Source organism: Lactuca serriola, chromosome 8 (genome assembly GCF_051521515.1).
Source record: "Lactuca serriola cultivar US96UC23 chromosome 8, Lser_US96UC23_V15, whole genome shotgun sequence".
Classification (NCBI taxonomy): Eukaryota; Viridiplantae; Streptophyta; class Magnoliopsida; order Asterales; family Asteraceae; genus Lactuca; species Lactuca serriola.
In genome coordinates this window covers 311,301,781-311,322,610 of record NC_136415.1, presented here as the reverse complement: position 1 = coordinate 311,322,610, position 20,830 = coordinate 311,301,781, and the positions used below count along the sequence as shown (strand labels likewise).

The window sequence follows — 20,830 nt, the reverse complement described above, 5'->3', positions numbered from 1 at the left end:
GGCTAAAACATTAACCTTCATTTTATTACCAAACTCACACGGAAGAGTGAGGCGTCCAGGATCCCCCATATTCTCTGGTGTCTCTCCCAACATGGCTTTTGAGCTTTGTTCACTTAGAACCACCTTAGACTGCTTCTTTAATTTCTCGCGAGTGTCTATCAAATCTTGCAGTAAACTCTAGTGCTCGGGAATTTTGGATAAGGACTCGACAAAGGGATTATTGATTGGGATCCCCCTCACATGCTTGACAAACTCTATATTCTCCTTCTCCAGTAGACTAAGTGCAGCTCGGGATGGATATGGCAAGGGCGGCTGATAAACCGGAATGGGTTCAAAGACTTTTTGATCAGACTTGGGCCACATCGTGGCCAGAGGAGTGCCACGTCGTGGCGAAGCTGTTTCAGAAACCCTTTCACTTTCTAACTTTGGCTTCTTTGGTTTTGGATCGGGCTGTTGTGGTTCTTATCCAATGCCTCCAGGAACTCAGAGATTGCTTCTTCTTCAGTATCGATGGCCATTACATGAGATTAGGTTTTTACTTCGGGATTTTTTGGGGACAATTTTTCATGAACCAAAGTGGCTAATTGACCAAATTGTACTTCAAGGTTATGGATGGAGGCTTGCTGATTCTTTATTAAAGTTTGTTGTTCCATAATAGCAGAATCAGTGGCATCGTGTCTCTTCTCCGAAGCTTCCACAAACTTCATCAAAATGGTCTCTAGATCGGGTTTCTTCTCGGCTGGTGGCTGCTCCTTTTGATAAAAGCCTCGACCTGTCTGCCTAAACTTCTCTTCTTTTTGCTTCTTATACTCTTCATATGGCAACCACTCCTTCTTCGGTTTTTTCCAGTCCTCATCAAACTTATCCCCAATAGAGTAGCAGACTTGAGCTTTTCTGTTCCCAAACTCATCTACATTGCAGTCCTTTGTCAAGTGTGGACCACTACATTTCTCGCAACCCACTCTTATGGCATGTATTGACTGGTCCATTTGTGTTATCCTTCGATCCAAATTATTCAGCATGGCCATTACAGCTGCTATTTCTTCAGTTTGGGCCCATCCACCGCCTTTGACTCCATCTTGCCTAGGGTTGTGGTATTCGCAAGAGTGCTTCGCGAATTCTTCAATCAGCTCCTTAACCTCCCTTGGATATTTCTTTGTCAAAGGTACCTGAGAATCAAGGAGTTGTCTCGTCATAATGTTGACCCCATCATAGAAGATTGACATCTCTTGTTGCACATTTAGATCATGCTGAGGGCAATTTCTGAGCAAGCCCTTGTACCGCTCCCATGCTTCATATAATGACTCCCCCGGCTGTTGCTCAAAGTTGGCTATTGCCTTCTTGAGTTTGGCTATCTTGGACGGCGGGCAAAACTGGTCCAGGAATTGCTCTTGCATTTGATCCCAAGTGGTAATTGTACCCGGTGGGAGTGACTTTAAGCACTCCTTAGCAGCTCCTTTGAAAGTGATGGGAAGCATCCTAAGCAAGATTGTGTTTCTGTTGACATTTGGGACATTGCAGTAATACGCAATGTCGTTGACTTCATCTAGATGCTTAAATGCATTCTCATGATCTTTCCCAAAAAATGGGATATCCTTCAGTGCAGTCAATATGTGCCCCTTCAACTCGAATGTGGCAGTGCCAGGTATTGCGGGTTGGACTAAACCGGGACCCATATCTTCTCGGATCCGCTTCTTGTAAGCTCCCATGGATATCTCTTCAATTGCTGCCATCTCGTTCCTTGCCTCGTTCTCGGGTTCGCTTGTGTGTTCTTCAAATTCCGGCTCGGTATCGTATTCGGACTCGGTTTGGACAGGTGTTTGATCCAAATGCAGAAAATTGCTCTTGTGCCTCGCGGATGAACTTGACTCTCCTGTCTTCTTTCCCGACTTCCTTGAAAAAGCTGACATCAATTCTTGTAAGGGCGTCTTTTTCTTGTGAATTGCAGACTTGGGATCTTCAAGTGGTGGCACCAAGGGTGTGTTTGAGCCTCTGGTCATGAACTCCTGCAACTTGCTAAAAAAACGTAAAACTGAACTAAAATAAGAAAAACTAACTAACAACTAAGAATCTAGTGTTTTACATGTCCACGTCGTGGTACGTATCTGGCCACGTCGTGGACTCTGTGACTGAAAGAAAAATTATACTTTGCTGAAAAATTAACTTTTTGTGGTTTTTACTCCACAAGAAGGATCGATTAATTTAATGCAAATAAATAAGCTAAAAACTAAGCCGTTCCCTGGCAACGGTGCCAAAAACTTGATGTGCACAAAAGTAACCACTAAATTTAATATTTATAACCTAACAAACTTAAACTAACTATGCACTTATAGGTAGTGTACCTAGTCAGATTACAATATAACTTGGGTAAGTTGGGTGTCGATCACAGGGAACAGTGTTACTAATTAATTTACTGACTATTAAATTAACCTAATTATTAACAAGTTTAAAAGAGGTTTTATCTGATTTTACAAGATCAGACGAACTTAAATCAAATTCAATAAGTAAAAACACACTCTTGTTTAGATTGAATCCACTTCTTTCTTATGGCTAACTAATGATTATGGATTATCAAGTTGGTTTTAATTATATTAGTAATTTTGTTCTAACTTTACCAATAATTAACTAATTCATGTAAAACCATGTATATTCACACACAATTAAACACAGAACTAATTATGAATGTAAATATGCCATGTAAGATTTGTTTATAAAAACGCAATTATAGTCACAATACACGTTCTCTAGCATAGAGAAAGCTCCTTTACTCTAATTACTAACTAAAATTGGTCAATCCTAGCTCTAACAATTCAATGTTCACTAAATCATTAGGTAAACAAGTTCATGCAGTTAATGGTCACTAAGCTACACAGAACATGGAATCAAGTAATTAAAGCAACAAACATAAGCATGCTAGGTAATACAAATCAAACACAAGCAATTTTACCAACTAAATAAATCCATAAAAATTGAGCTATTCATAAGTTAGAAGCTTCATCTAGCTAAACAAGAGTAGCTAGATTCAGCTGCTCATCATAGCAACTATCATCCTAACACAAATTAAAGTAATAAAAAGCATGTTCTTAATTAACTAAAATATAAACCTTTACTCTTTTTGGTGTTGAAAACCTTTTTCCAGAACCTTTCTTTCGCTCCAAATCGTCTTCTAGAACTCCTTTCTTTAGCCAAAAAGTTTCCCTTTCGTAATGATCAATAATACTTAAATAGACTCAAAAATCTCGCGCCACGTCGTGGCTATCCATGCCACGTCGTGGGCTTCAAGTTATCCGTACTGGGCAAGGATTCCTCCATAACGCGATCTTTATCTTCTAGAATTATCATGCCACGTTGTGGCCGACCTTGCCACGTCGTGGATTTAGTATCTTTCGTGGATTTATTCATTTCTTGTCTTCCAAGTCTCCCATGTTTTACATATTGTCACTTTTGGTCCCTTTCTTCGAAAATCCTTTTAATTGACTGAAAATAACAATTTAAAGTCATAAGTACCATTATTCTAAACATATTATCAAGTTATTAATAAAAATGTACTTAAATATTGCCTAAAAATAAGTATAAATATAGCAATATCAGACATATAAGCAAGAAACGCATAGGCCAACTCCAAAAGGATGGAGTCTTGGAGTCATTTGACCTAAAGTCAGATGATAGTTGCGAATCATGCTTACTTGGAAAAATGAAAAAGTCACCCTACAGAGGTTCTTGTGAGAGGGGTGAAGGTTTGTTGGACCTTGTACACACGGATGTGTGTGGACCATTCAAACATGCCACAAGGGATGCTAATCATTATTATTTGACTTTTACTGATGATTATAGTAGATATGGATATGTCTAATTAATCAAGCATAAGTTAGAGACTTTCGAAAGGTTTAAGGAATTTGAACAGGAAGTCGAGAATCAATTGGGCATGAACATTAAGATGCTTCGATCCGATCGAGGTGGTGAGTATCTTAGTTCAGAGTTCCTCTACTATCTTAGGGAATGTGGGATTGTCTCATAATTGACACCTCCTAGGACACCGCAGTTGAATGGTGTAGCTGAGAGGCATAATCTAACCTTGTTGGATATGGTTCGTTCCATGATGAGTCGAGCTTCGCTACCAATCTCATTTTGGGGGTATGCCTTAGATACTGCCGCCCATATCCTTAATCTAGTCCCTACAAAGAAAGTTGCCAAAACTCCTCACGAGATGTGGACTGGTAAAGTACCCAAACTAGACCACATCAAGATTTGGGGTTGTGAAGCTTTCGTGAGACGTGAGACTCATGATAAGCTTGAACCCCTAAGCGAGAGGTGTATTTTCATCGGCTACCCACAAAGATCCTTTGGTTACCTCTTCTACAGACCTATTGATAATGTGGTCTTTGTAGCAAGAAGATGAGTCTTTTGTGAGAGAGAATTCATAAGCCAAGGAGACAGTGGGAGGCAAATTGACCTTGAAGAACTTCAAGAGTCAAGTGGTGAAGGAACTTCAAACCCTAGCCCTCAACTTGAGGAGGAAACTCCTGTTGAGTCAATTGACGAGTCTGTACCTCTGAGGCATTCCACGAGAGTTAGGAATGCACCTGAGCATTACTATGTTTTTCATATTACTGCGGAAGGTGAGACACTTATTAGTGATGAGACACTAGTAGGTCTGGATGAACCTAACAGTTACACGGAAGCCATGGCAGGCCCTGAGTCTGCGAAATAGAAAGAGGCTATGGATAGCGAGATACAATCCATGTATGATAATCATGTTTAGAACTTGGTTAAGAATGTACCAGGTCGTAAGATTGTAGGGTGCAAATGGATCTTCAAGAAGAAGACCGACATGGATGGTAATGTACACACTTATAAGGCTCGACTGGTTGCAAAGGGTTTCTCTCAAACTCCTGGAGTGGATTATGATGAGACCTTTTCACCAGTAGCCAAGATTAAGTCTATTATGTTTATGTTAGCCATAGCTGCATTTCATGACTATGAAATTTGGCTAATGGATGTCAAAACCGCCTTCCTTAATGGAAAGCTGACTGAAGATGTTTACATGAGTTAGCCAGAAGGTTTTGTTAGCAACGAGTACCCTAATAGAGTGTGTAAGCTTGAGAAATCCATTTATGGATTAAAGCAAGCACCTCGCCGACGGAATCTTTGCTTTGATGAAAAGGTCAAGGAATTTGGCTTTTCTAGGAGTGAAGATGAATCTTGTGTATATGTCAAGGCTAGTGGGAGTTTAGTTAGCTTTTTGGTGTTGTATGTGGATGACATACCACTCATAGGAAATGACATCCCAACTCTACAGGAAGTTAAATCCTGGCTTGGGAAGTGTTTCTCTATGAAGGAACTAGGAGAAGCTGCCTATATTCTAGGGATAAGGATTTTGAGAAACCGGAGTAAAAGACTAATTGGACTTAGTCAAAGTACATACTTGGTCAAAGTGTTGAAGAGATTCAGCATGCAGAACTCCAAGAAAAGAGAGTTACCTATCCAGAGTAACGCCAGACTGAGTAAGACACAAAGCCCTAGTACTGAGGCTGAGATAGCAGAAATGAGTCGAGTACCTTATGCTTCGGCAGTAGGCTCAATCATGTATGTTGTGACTTGTACTCGACCTGATGTAGCCTTTGCCTTGAGCATGGTTAGCAGGTATCAGGGGAACCCTGGCAAGGCTCACTGGACTGCGGTAAAGAATATCCTCAAGTACCTACGGAAGACTAAGGACTGGGTCCTTACCCTCGGTGGGAGTGATGACATGAGAGTTGTAGGGTATTGTGATTCTCGTTTCTAGACTGATAGGGATAATTTCCGCTCTCAGTCGGGCTAGGTCTTCACCCTAAACGGAGGAGCAATCACTTGGAAGAGTTCCAAGCAGGAGACAGTGTGAATCAGAGTATATAGCAGCGAGTGAGGCAGCAAAGGAGGCTATATGGTTGAAGAACTTCATTGGAGACCTTGGAGTTGTACCAGCTATAAAGGAGCCCATGGAAATTTTATGTGATAGTGAAAGTGTTGTAGCCTTAGCCAAGGAACCAAGGGATCATGGGAGATCCACACACATTGACAGAAAATATCATTTTATCATACATCGCATAGAAGAAGGAATCCTCGTGGCAAAGAGGGTATCATCAGATGAGAACCCAACAGATCCCCTCACGTAGGGACTGAGTAGGGTTAAGCATCTTCAGCATGCTCGGAGCATAGGGCTAAAGGATGATATAAGTTTTAGTAGTTAGATAAATTATGAATTTTGTAAAGTGTAATTGACATTTGATGATGAATAAAAGTTGTGTATATTTATGAGTAAAGTGTTACTATCTTTTGTCAATCGTTTACTATAATTTCTTTTGCATGTTTTGACTTCCAGAATAGTATGTTATGATTTTACATATTATTCCAATTTTCCACAGTCATTCATATGTTGGAAGTAGATATGAAGTAAGACTATCATGATTGGTTGCAGAGGTCTAAGGTGTTGGACGTGGCTACGGCAATCATGAATGCTCATAAGTTCTGAGTATTGGAATCAACCCACGTTCACTGGAATCACTTCATGGAATTTTATCTCGAGTGATCGTGAGACGGTAATATCATATAAGTCTTCAAACCTAGAGATATGATTTGTTGCCTATGAATTGGTTATGCATTGATTGTACGAAAACGCATTGATAACTCGATGTTATAAAACGTGCTTTTGTGTATGATTCAACCAATAGTAGAACAAACATAAGAGTCGAAGTTTATCTGTTCCTTCTTGGATTAGAAGCTGATATCTGGGCCCCTCGATGATCTTGTTTTGACCTATGTACCGGGCCTGGTCAGAACCTAATTGATGTGTTCAATTTAGTTCTTTGTCAAACAAATCAGAAATCGGGAAACAAACTGCTGGACAATAAGTAAGACATTGTTCCATGTAATTGTCCGACTGATATCTAGAACAGAGGTTTATATGATCACTTATCTTAAATGGCGTATCAACATCTTCTCAGTTCCGAGAGACCTTGAAAGAGCTACGATTGCCGATCGGTTCCTGAAGTACTGCAGTTATAGTTGTTAGACTTATCCAAGTGGGAGACTGTTGGATAAGGTGTCTAAGTCCATAACTATTTCTGGTATGTAGTTGACCCGACTCAGCATGGTCCATTTGGGCTGCATGGCACCATGCAATTGGATAAACTAAATGAGAGAAATAACACATATGGTTTATTAATATATTATAAGTTCTAATATATTAATAATATTATCTAATTAGTTTTGATCAAGAATTAATTTAGAATTAATTAAGTGATCAAAAGGATAACTAATTAAATATATGCGTAGATTATGTAAATCTTCCATATCTTATATACTGGGCAAAAAGGCTCCATGGATTATCAAGTTGGGTTCCACCCATAGGATGCTCCACGGATGCTCCATGGAGTTAACCCATGGATTGAGAAATGAAGAGTCATGTTACATTAGGGTTTTACCTAATGAAACACACTATATAAAGACCATGTCTCTCCCCAAAATCGGCTACACAAGTGAAACAAGAGGGCTTGGCCGATTTTGAGTGTGTTAGAGTATTCTCTCAAGTTTACACTTTGCATTTGGTGTTGTGTGATGCATTTGAGGCATCACACTTGAGGTGCTAGGCTCACAAGGTTTCAAGGAACACTATCAACAACAAGGTATGTAGTTCTATGTATTATTCAAGTTAAAATTGTTCCCCATGTATGCTAGATAGGATCATAGCCATGGAAATCAACTTTGCATGATAATTAGACAAACATAGATCCAAGGTTATTAGGGTTGCATGTACACTTAGGAAGTGTTAGAATGCTCAAAACCCATCAATAGTATGGTTATAATAACTCACATGTGGTATTAACAAACATAAGATTTACGGGTTTTACTTCTAAATTTAACGAGTTTATGTCAATTTAAACTTGCACAAATTTCCTTAAGTATGGTAAAATACTTGTACATTTCGGTCTTGACTTTTAAGATTACAACGCATTACGTAAGAATATATGGGATTTTTATTGAACAAACATTACCTTTACAAGGAAAGGATTTTAGTATCACCTTCAAAAACTTATGAACTCACCAACCTTTGTGTTGACACTTTTTTCAAAAATTAGTTGTATTCTCAAGCAACCACTAAACAGGTAATCAAGTGCTTTTGAGGATGGAACGTTAAGGCATCAAACATTTCATTTTTGTCAACATAATGTAATTGATTTGGAAACATGTAAACTCATACAAAGATGTAACTCTTTCAATTATATTTATGTTGGTTGTGTTTACTTTAATCACTATTACAATTGTTATTATGATACTATACATGAAGTCCTCCACCCCCGGACGTTTCCCCCATCCTTGGTTTAGGGGTGTGACAAACCTCAAATAAGCCGTAATCATTTCACTCTTGGTAATTTTGGCTCATTTTGGGCGGTTTTGGTGCTTTTGGGAAAGAAGTGAGGAAGAATTGGTGCAAGGATCAAGCAAGAAACAATTTATCATCTTGGTTATGACCTTCTTGACCATTTGTAAGGATTCAAGTCTCTCATTTTGAATTATTCACTTAGATCTAGGTTGTTTTTGTCCCTTTTTAGTTTATTGAGTTGATTAAGTGAATGGATGGAATAAAGTTGGCAACTTTATTTCTCTCTGGTGTCCCTTGAGTGTCATATCTTATGTATATGAAGTTTGGTGGTGATTAGTGAATCTTGCATAACTTTAGGTCATTTTCTTGCCATTTGACCTAAGAAGAGTTAAGGACATGCATGGGGCATGCATGTACATCATGTAATCATTTTTATGGACCTTTGGTTCCCCTTTTAGCTTTTGGAAGAGTTGGGGTTAAGGTCTTTTTAGGATTACGAGCTTAATGGTTAAGACATTATGGATTTTGGCTTTATTTAGACCTAGGGTTTGAGATCTTGATCTCTTTGGGTGTCTTAATTAATAAAATTGGAAACTTTATTCATTTAGACCATAACTTGGACCAACTCTGAGCTTTGGAGCTCTTAAAATCGACAAATGCAGCTTAATCCATTAAGTAGTTGGAAACCCAATGCCTACGACGTGGCCATGGGTTGACACGACGTGGCGACTAGGAATTTCATGTAAGTTAGTTGGGTGAAGCCCACGACGTGGCGGTGATCTAAAGTCAACTCTAACCATAGAATTGGACCGCTGATTTTTTGTACGGGTTGAATTTTTGGCGAATCTCAATTTTTGGAAGGTTTAGGGTTTGCCTTATAAGGATTGGCAGGAGGTGTTTTGCACCCATCTTTTTCCAGGAAAACAGTTAGCCGTGGTTGATGCAGTTTTGAGCTATGTTATTCGGTTTTGTGATTCGGGTGAGTCTCCTCACTATACCCGTGGATCGAAAGCACTACTGTCGGCCCATTAGGATTTGTTATGCTAGTTGTCTTTGTGACTCTTGCATGGTATATTGGGCTAGGCCCATTGTATGACGGGCTAGGCCTACTTTATGACAGTCTAAGCCTACTTGTATGATGGGCTAGGCCCATGGATCAGGAAGGGCTAGGCCTAATGTGTGTTATGTAGGATGATAGTTGTCTCTATGAATCTCGCATTGTATGTTGGGCTAAAACCATTATATGACGGGCTAGTTCAATTACCGTGGGTGGGGCCCAATGTGAGGGCTAGGCCCAAGGATATGTGTGGTATGTGTTATTTTGGGGAACTCACTAAGATTTCTGCTTATGGTTTTTATGTTTATGGTTTCAGGTACTTCGGGTGCGACAGGGAAGGGCCTGGCTTGATTGCAGCGCATCCACCCATGTTTCCGTAATTATATGATTTTGGGATTGTACTCTGATAACTATATTATTCTGAAATACTTTTTGAATGATTGGAAAAAGGATAATTAGTGTTTCTGGTTGAACTAAAATGAAAATGTTATCTTATGGTTTTTGTGTCGTTACAAGTTGGGATCAGAGCCTTGGTTTGATGGATTCGGGCACATTTTCGGGTCTGACTGTACTCAAACTGAGGAGTTGGTAATCTTTTAAAAGAAAATAAATTTCTTAAAAGACTTTTATAAAGAAAAAGGGGGTGTGGTTCATGCAATCAGCTGAGCTCAAATAAGTGATTCCCAGAATACTCACACATGTGATATGTTATATGATATGAATGTTTGCAAGCTAAGATAAGGCTAGGGATACTTTCAGGAATTGCATGATAGATTGGCCTGATATGTGATTCCTTGTAGCCTATGAAGCATTGGTTGCAATGATTAGGAATATGTATTGGTAACAATAATTACTAAGTGTATGCTTTAAAAATTGTTTACGATTAGGATCATATAGCTCTAGAATAACTGAGTTGGCCTTATTTCATGGTCCTCGTTGGGTTGTGGTCTTAGGGTAGAGTCTTTTATTCGACGATCTATTTGATCCAGTGTTGTGTATATTTTGCATGCATAAGGCAACCGACTATGAGAGTGGAAGTTCCTTGCATGGTTGTAGTAAGTGAGCTTGGCATGTTATTTGTCTGTTCTGTGGCTTGGAGTGTTACTGCATGAATGCTGTTTGCTTTATGCTTTCTGGAACTCGTATTAATGTGAGATAATTATTTTATTAATATGTATTTTTATGATTTCTAGGGTTTTTTTGTTTTCCGTATAACCCTTACCTCTCTCTCTCTCTATATATATATATATATATATATATATATATATATATATATATATATATATATATATATATAACTCAATAAAAAAATATAACTAACCATGTGTACCGTTCCGACTAACTCTGTGTTATTTTCTTCCGTTTGGACAATCAATGGGTTATTTATTTATTTTTTTCATTTTGACCATCTTTATGTTATTTTTTTTCATCCGAACTTCATGTGTTATTTTTTTGTTCGTACTATGATTCATTTATTCTGTTCGTTTGGACTATTCTTGCGTTAATTTTTTTCGGTTAGATTATCCTTATTATTTTTGTTCGGACTATGCATGCATATGTTTGTGTTATTTTCTCGTTTATCAATGTGTGATTTTTTTTGTTCCAACTATATTTCTGTTATTTTTTTGGTCGGGCTAACTATGTATTATTTTTTTTCATTCCGATAACCATGTGTTTTTTTTTTTGTTTAAAAAAAATTATGAACAAATATATGTATGTTTTTGTGTGGGTTTTACTTACCGGCTACAAAAATCGCAACAAAATAATAACACAAGATAGTTCGAACTAAAAAAATAATACAATGATAGTTTTAACAAAAAAAATAATACATGGATAGTCTTAATGAAAAAAATAATATAATAATAGTTCAAACGAAAAAAATAACACATAGATAGTGGAAGCAAAAAACACAAAGATAGTACGAACGAAAAAATAACACAAAAATAGTGTTAACGAGAAAAATATCACATTGATAATTGGAATGGAAAAATAATATAATGATAGTCAGAACGAAATAATAACACATGGTATTATGAATGGAAAAATAACATAAAAATAGTCTAAACAGAGAAATAAAATAGAAATAGTCAGAATGAAAAAATTACACAAGAATTGTCCATACAAAAAGAAAAATTAATGAATGAATAGTTTAAAAGAAAAATAACATTGGAAACTCTAACCGAAAAAAACAACGCAAAGATAGTCGGATAAAAAAAATAACACAGTAATAAGTCCGAACGAAAAATTAACATTGTGATAATCTGAATGAAAAAATAATACAAAAATAATCTGAAACAAAGGTAGTCGGCGTTGGAGAAAGGTACCCACAGTTGCAACAATTGATAACATTACTATTAATAGTAGTGTGACATTTTCAGTTTCTCGGCCAGAAAACACCGATTTATTTATGCATTATTTGAAAATTAGAGTATAGTTTTGAAGAAATATGTTGCGAATTTGCTCCCAAAATTATGATAAGTAAATTATCAAAGCATTTTTGAAGAAATGTGTTTTCATTATATTAAAAAAGTTGGGATGTCCTATGCTCTATTGTCACTACTTGTAATACAAGAAGCTGAGTGGTTCAAGCTTGGGAGCCTGATGAGCACATAGAGTTTTCAACCCACAATAATGAAATTTATCAATTTCATCAAATCATTCAACCCGATTACCCGTTTCCGTTATCCTAACTTTCTGTCCTTAAAAAATCTAATTCAAGGGACCTAGGTTAAGGATCATCATCGGGATGAGATTACTGCTTAGGGGATTCTTCTGCAATATATATTAGTAAGGCAACCATGAGGGGGATGGAGTACACCAGTGAACACATCGTTCACAAACACCTACAGGTTGCGAGCCTACCATCGTTCTGCTAGACTGTCTAGAATAGTCCGTGGTCGTCATCTATACTCCGCTAGATGACTAAATCGACTTAATCATCGAGGTCTCTCATTGTTTATTTCATCATCTGTATCATCTACGCATCTTTACTCATCATAATATACGTATAAAATACATATACAGTTTAAATCAAATAAAACATGAAAATTTTGTTCATCTAACATAGATATCAAGAACATAGATAATATGAACACATAGCACGTAATTTATATTAAATTCATCATATCTATATGTAAGATGAAAGTAACTATGCACTCACTTGTTAAATTGATGATTCCAAAATCGGGAAGCGTTTCGCTTCTAACAAATTTATTTTCCTTCGACGAAACCTAGTATCATTATCACTAGATTTTAGTCTAATATTTATTGCGACTAATTATTAGTCTGGATTTGTCATTAACTCGAGCTCTACGAATAATATTGTTTTTCTTGTATTATATAAGTGTTAAACAATACTTTTCAACTACTATGTACAAACAGGGGCTAGACATGAAACACCGGAGGGCATGACCATTTTGGCCTTTGAGCTTTTCCGAAATCCAACAACCCTATGCGACCATTGAAACCAGATTCCCCGTACAGCGAACAGTTAAAAGATATTATAATAACACTTTGTATAATTTATAATACTTAGCTCATGTATTGTTTATAGGTTCATAATAATGATAATGAACTTAAACATAAGTTATACTTAAAGTAGGGTAAGCATAACGCACTTACAATAGGGTTTAGCTAGGAGTCGGGCTCTACAGGGGCAAAACTACTAAGTCGAAAGCTCTTCTTCTCAAATACTTCTGGCGCTCCAGGACTCGCCTCTAACACTTGGGAAGTGCTAGGGAAGGGGAGGGGCTAAGAGGGGTATTTGAGAGAGAAAGAATGGGAAAGGTGTGAGAAAAATGGAAGATTTGTGCCTTTATTTTTTAGCTGCAAGCTCGGAGTATGCGGGCTGTAACTTCGGATTGTGTTGGGCGTACGAAACCCTATGCTGGGCATACGCAGGACAGGTGTCACAATCCGATGCGAAGTCGTGGATAGAAACGAAGGGTGCAGATCTTGCCACGTGTTAGCCTCGCATCATAATCCCATAACTTAATTAACTTCTAAATTTCGTAACAATCACGTACGAGCTCCGTTTTTTAAATTCTTTATATCCATGTGTAGGTAGTGACGTGATACCACTTTCGTTTCGACTATGTTGGCTAATTTTGACTTTATTTTTAAAGTTAAATTTTAACAAACTTAGACAGATAAAGTTGGTTAAAAATTCATAACTTTTTCATCCGACGTCCGTTTTCATCTGTCTTTATATCGTTGAGTTCCTGTTAACCAAATCTTCAATTCTCGTTTAGATTGTGTCAGCTAAAAATCGATCGATCTAAAACTCAATTTTCAGGTTGTGCACTGTTATGCTAAATCTTAGAAAAATCATAACTTCCTTTAACAAAGTCATATTTGGACGTTCTCTATATGCACTCTCTCGGTTTAACGTGTACTACAACTTTCATTTAGATCGCTAAGGCTAAAAATTATTTTATCGCAAACTCACTTTTTACGACACACAGCGTCGTGCCTGTTTTGTTTCAAAACTTTGTCGAGTCATAAATTCTTCGTTATAAGTCGGATTTCTATATTTTTTATATCCCTGAAATCCTTGTTGCGACCACTTCAACATTCTTCATATATATTGAGTCTATCTATTATTTCATTTTTGATGCATATTTTATTATTATTTTATTACATCGTTATAAGCACGTATATTTCATATAATCATATAAAACACATAATACTCAAATAATTCCTCTTCATTACTTCAAAAGAGTTTACAATTATTAACCCTAACTATTACATTATAATATTAATGGTTAGCCTAGAAATACGGGCTTTACAGGTAGGGTCCTTTTAGGTTACACGCAAGGACAAAAATAAGCAAAAAATGGCATGGAAAATTTATAAAGAGTTTATTTGTTGATTAAGTAATAGTCTTTAGATATTTAAATGAAATCCATAAGTTCTAGAATGTTATAGAGGATTAAATAAAATAATTAAGTAGTCAGATAATTACCAATTATATGGATAATTATTAGGTGACTAGATAATTATCTTTTAGGGTTTTATATACTTTCCTATAAACATAGAGAACTATGGAAAAATTTAGATGATGAAGTTTTCTCAAAAACCTAAGAGAAATTTGGCTGCCTTTGTTCATTCCCATAACCACCAAATCTCAATTCCTATGTCGTTGTGGCATCATCGTTCGGGTAGCTATGGATTTTGGAGCCTTCATTCGTAGTGTTTGTTGCATGGGTTGTTGTCTAATGTTGTTGATATGAGTGCCATGGGTGCAACTAAGAAAGAGGAGCTCTATGTTGAACTTCATCTCTCATCAATAAATCAAGGATCTATGAGGGTTTCTACAAACCTTAAAAGGTATGAATTCTCGCATATTAAAGTCGTATTATATAGGTTGTTCATAGATTTGGTTTAGGGCTTATTGAGGATCAATATTTATTGCTTCCCTTGAACCTTTAATGTTGTTTAATGATCCTCATAACCCTTTAGGGTTTCTACACACATTGTGTCCTTACAGGTTCAAAATTCATTGTAAGTCTTACCAATACTATGCTCACCTACTCTACATGCTAAGGTTTAAGGAGGTCCCTTTGATTCCTAATGAGGTGTGCTCGCCACCCTCACTGCCATCGTGCTATCTATGAGTAGAGTTACCAAAAGGGTTTGATAGGACACTTGACTTTTTAAAAGTATTAACATTATAAGTATTAAAACAAAAATCCCTTTGTATATTAAAATGTGAATCTTATGCTTTCCATGGAAACTACGCCTTGTAGTATGTATTCTCTTGGAGTTATGCATGGGTGGTTTACTGGAATATCAAATAAAAATATTTTTAGAACATGGTATATGGTAATTGTGATTCTCAAGCGTTAGTTGAGCCGAATATCATGTTGCTTCTCATTGTCGCTTCATCATTTGGATTGATGATCCTTGGCTAATCCAGTCATGAATGCTAAATTAGCATAAAAAGAGATTAATATATTATTGACATGGTGCCAGTAAATCTCGCAAGATCTAGGAATCTCATAAATATTGAGATTGATAATTATTTGTCTTCCTAAATAGCTTCTTGTTGCGATTTTTGGTTAATCCACTTCACATCATGGAGTGAAATATGGATCCTAGCTTTGTTTGAAGTAATTTAACAATTAGGTAATTATTCATTAAAGATCAATAAAACAAACATGATCTAATCCTTAACTTCATGATGTCTTAAAAGTATCCACTAAAAGTTAACTGATATAATGCTTTTAAAAGGATAAGCTAGAAGGAATAGTCAATCTTGTTCGTGGTTTGAGAATAACTCTCTTAAATGAAAAGAAAGATCATACCTTTAGCTATAGGAAGGAGCAAGTATCAAATACACTTAGTACATCAATAGCATTGATGCAACATGGAATTCCATCAGGTTAGGAGTTGACTATGGAAACATAACAAACTAGCTAACATGTACATATAATTAGGTTATTCTGACTTGATATGAACAACATGGGAAAATCCATCTTAGAAAATACTAAGTGTACAAATTGAAGAAATATGGAATTCCATCTTTGTGGGAGATGACTATGGTAACTTAACCAACTAGCCAACTAATGCATATTATCAGGTGATTCTGATATAAGCTGTTTGGAAAGATCCATTGTGGAAGTACATTTCGTGCTGAGTAGCTTTGGAATTTACATGGAAAAGTAGAGAGACTCTAAGCTTCAATGGGTTAAGTACATTGATAGGATTAAGGGAATGTGGAATTCCACGCCTTGGGAATTGGCTATGATCAGGTGATTCTGACTAGGCATGAACAACTTGGAAATATCCATTGTGGAGTTGCATAGCACACTAAGAACCTTTTTAGAACTAACATGACTAAGCATAGAACTCAAAGCTTCAAATGCTCCTATGATTTGCTATCATGAAAGAAGTGTTAAGAAGAATAAATCCAGTTAGCCATAGGTAAAAGGGTGTTCTAAGTTGGTATACCTAACCACAAACTCAAATGCAAAGGACAATAGGTAGGCCTATTTTGAGAAATATTATGATAAGCTAATTGATTACTAAGACAAATAAAAGGAATAAGGAAAGCACAAACACCTAAAGTATATAATGTATATTCAAACCTAAATAAGAGTTGATTGATCATCGATAATGAGGCCCCACATTATTTTTAAATATCAAGAGTCAACTAGTTCTTCTAGGTGTTTCGCCTATAATCAGAATAATGAATCCATAAAACCTTGTAATGTATGTTGCCAAGTCTTTGTGACTTATGTGCATATTCATTGCAAGAGGATCATTGCATAAAAGTTTAGAATCTACCAAGATTATGGTAGATGACAAGAATTTGGTGTTGTTACATTTATTGTTAAGGATTTGGGATTGTGAAATGAGCATCATTGAAATGTTGTCAATCGATCTGTTTCACAAAGAGAGGAACATATGTAAACATAATGTGCATACTTGGAGTAAGGCATAGCTATTGTTTGGACGAACATAGTGGGCATGCTTGGAGCATGGCATGAGTATTGTTTCAATTTAAGTATTAAGTTGATGCTTAGATAAAAGGGTTTTTATTTACACTCAAAGTGTTAAGGCCATACAATATTAGTATTATTTTGTGTTGCACTTTGGATGTTTTGACTTCCAGAAAAATTATTTTATTCAAACCATCCACAGTCGGTCATATGTTGGAAGTAGATATGAATCAAGACTGTCATGAATCTGGCTTGTAAGATTTTTCTAAGGTGAACTAGACATAGAAATGGTTGATACAACATTCATGAGTGCTCATAAGTTCTGAGTATTGGATTCAACCCACGCTCATTTGAATCACTTCATGGATTTTATCACGAGTGAATCATGAGACGATAATATCTTATATTTTTCAAACCTAGAGATATGAGTTGTTGACTATGGTTTGGTTATACATTGATTGCATGTAAACGCACTGGTAACTCGATGTTATAAAACGTGCCTTTGTGTATGATTCAACAAGTAGTCAGTACAAGAATATGAGTCAAAGTCTATCCATTCCGTTTACCCTCAAAGGGATAAAAGCGATATTTGTGAGCCCCTTGATGATTTAGTGATGACAAAATCGAAGTGCTCGGCCGGGCCTGGACTGATTTGATTTGTTCAATTAGTTAGTCGTCATAAATCGGAAATCGAGAAACAACAAATGGACAGATAGAATGATTATAATCCATATGATATCTAGAGTGGAGGAATATGTGATCACTTATCTGATTGACGTGTCATTGATTTGTTCAGAGTTCGACAACGACTTTTGAGAGCTACAATTGCTAGTCGGGTTATGAAGTGGTACTTTCAATAATAGTTTTAAACTTATCCAAGTGGGAGACTGTTGGATTAGTGTCTAAGTCCATAACTATAATTGGTATATACTTGACCCGACCCGTCATGGTCCATTTGGGTTGCATGGCATCATGCAATAGACTAAAATGAGAGAAATAACACTTAAGGTTTATTAATATATTATAAGTTCTAATATATTAATAAGATTATTTTATTAGTATTGATCAAGAATTAATCTAGAAATAATTAAGTGATCAAAAGAAGACTAATTAAATATATGGGTTGATTGTGTAGATCATCCATACTTATATAGTGGGCTAATGCTCCATGGATTATCAAGTTGGGGTAAAACCAATAGGATGCTTCATGGTGTATTTGAACCCATGGATCCAAGGAAATGGAAAGCCATGAAAATTAGGGTTTACCCTAATTATGACTAACTATATAATGATCTTATTATTGAAGAAATCGGCCACTAGTGAAACACGTGAGGGCAAACCGATTTTTGAAATGTTCTATTTTTCTCTCTAAGTTATTCCAAATGCATTTGATGTATGTGAACCATTTGAGGTGTCACACTTGGGGCATTAGGCTCTCAAGCTACATGGAATCAAGCACCAACAAAGAGGTATGTCATTCTACTAGATTCTATATTATTTGTACTTCATAATATGCTAGTTAGGATAAATACCTTGGAAATTGATATTTGCATGTATAATAGAGAAAACATTGATCCAAGGTATATAGGGTTGCATGTACACTTAGGAGTGTTAGAATGCTCAAAACCCAACAAAAACATGCAAAGTGAAACGATAGTAAATAATTGACACAAAACAATAACTTTACTTATAAATAAAAATCCTTTTATTCAATCGTCAAAAATCTATTACATTTTAGCTATTACAAGTTTCTAAATGTCTATTTAATCATTAAAACTAATATCGTCCTTCAGCCCGATACATATAGCGTGCTACAAGTGCTTAACCCTACTCAGTCCCTTCGTAAGGGGATCTGCTGGGTTTTCCTCTGACGATAACCTCTTCACTATGAGGAGTCCCTCTCTACTTGATGTCTAATGAAGTCATATTTTCTGTTGATGTTCCTGGATCTACTATGATCTCTTGGTTCCTTGGATAAGGCGATTGCACTCTTGCTATCACATAAAATCTTCATGGGCTCCTTTACAGTTGGTACAACTCCAAGGTCTCTGATGAAGCTCTTTAGTCATATCGCCTCCTTCGATGCTTCACTTGCTGCTATATACTCTGATTCACAATTTGACTCGGCTATAGTCTCCTGTTTGGAAATTTTCCAAGTTATTGCTCCTCCATTTAGGGTAAATAATCAGCCCAAATGAGAGCGAAAATTATTTCTGTCGGTCTGAAAGTTGGCATCACTGTAACCTGTCACTCTCAATTCATCACTCCCACCGAGGGTAAGAATCCAATCTTCAATCTTCCGCAGGTACTTAAAAATGTTCTTTAACGCAGTCTAGTGAGATTTACCAGGATTCCGTTGATATCTGCTAACCATGATCAATGCAAAGGCTACATCAGGGCGAGTATATGTCAAATCATACATGATCGATCCAATTGCAAAAGCATATGGTATCGACTCATTTATGCTATCTCAACATCGCTACTCGGACTCCGAGTCTTACTCAGTTTGACATTGCTCTAGATAGGTAATTTTCATATCTTTACCATGTTGAAACGTTTCAACACTTTGTCCAAGTAGGTACTTTGACTAAGTCCTATTTGCCTTTTCCTCCCATTTCTCAAAATCCTTATCCCTATAATATAAGCAGCTTCTCCGAGGTCCTTCATAGAGAAAAACTTCCCAAGCCAGGACTTAATCTCCTGCAAGGTTGGGATGTCATTTCATATGAGCAATATATCATCTACATACAAAACCAGAAAGCTAACTATACTCCCACTAGCTTTGATATATACACATAACTCATGTTCACTTCTTGAAAATCCAAACTCTTTGGCTTTCTCATCGAAACAAATATTCCATCTGCGAGATGCTTGCATTAATCCATAAATGAATTTCTCAAGCTTACACACTCTATTAGGGTACTTTACATTGACAAAAACCTTTAGTTGATTCATGTAAACATCTTCAGCCAACTTCCCATTAAGGAAAGCAGTTTTGACATCCATTTTCCATATTTCATAATCAAGAAATGTAGCTATGGCTAGAATAACACTTAAATATTTAATCTTGGCCACTGGTGAGAAGGCCTCGTCATAGTCAACTCTAGAAGCTTGAGTAAAGCCCTTTGCAACCAATCGCGCCTTCTAAGTGTGTACTTTCCCATCCATCTCGGTGTTCTTCTTGAAGATCCATTTGCACCCGACCGTCTTACGACCTGGTACATTGTCACCAAGTTCCAAACTTGATTGCCATACATGGACTGAATTTTGCTATGCATTTCTTCTTTCCATTTAGCAGACTCAGGGCCTGCCGTGGCTTCCTGTAGTTGTTAGGTTCATCCAAATATATCAGTGTACTATCACTGATGAATGTATCACCTTCAGCTGCTATATGAAAACCATATAACACAGGTGGAACATTGACTCTACTGGAACGTCTCAGAGGTACAGACTAGTCAATTGGTTCAACAGGAGTTTCCACTTCGGGTTGAGCGCTAGTGTTTGAGGTTCCTTCATCACTTAACTCTTGAAGTCCTTCAAGGTCAATTTACCACTCACTGTCCTCTTAACATATAGGTTCTCTCTTGCGGAAGACTCCTCTTCTCGTAACTAAGACAACATTGTCACTCGGTCTATAGAAAAGATATCCATAGGATTTATGTGGATAGTCGATGAAAATACAACGCTCACTACGAGGTTCGAGTTTGTCGCGAGTCTCTCACCTTACGAAAGTCTCGCAACCCCAAACCTTGATGTGTTCTAACGATGGAACCTTCCATGTCCACATTTTGTGAGGTGTTTTGGAAACCTTTTTTGTTGGGACTAGATTAAGGATATTGGCGGCAGTCTGTAAGGCATACCCCCATAATGAGATAGGTAACGAAGCTCGACTCATCATGGAACGAACCATGTCTAGCAAGGTTCGATTGCTCCTCTCAGTCACAACATTAAGCTGTGGTGTTCTAGGTG

At 36.8% G+C, this 20,830-nt stretch overlaps 1 non-coding gene across 1 annotated transcript; it reads left to right on the top strand.

Annotated features, from left to right (window-relative positions):
* The first annotated feature begins 1,242 nt into the window (after nt 1–1,242).
* On the top strand, nt 1,243–1,349 carry LOC145071877 (small nucleolar RNA R71). The gene has a single exon (XR_013690838.1). It is a non-coding gene; the product is annotated as a small nucleolar RNA R71 (small nucleolar RNA).
* The last annotated feature ends 19,481 nt before the right edge of the window (nt 1,350–20,830 follow it).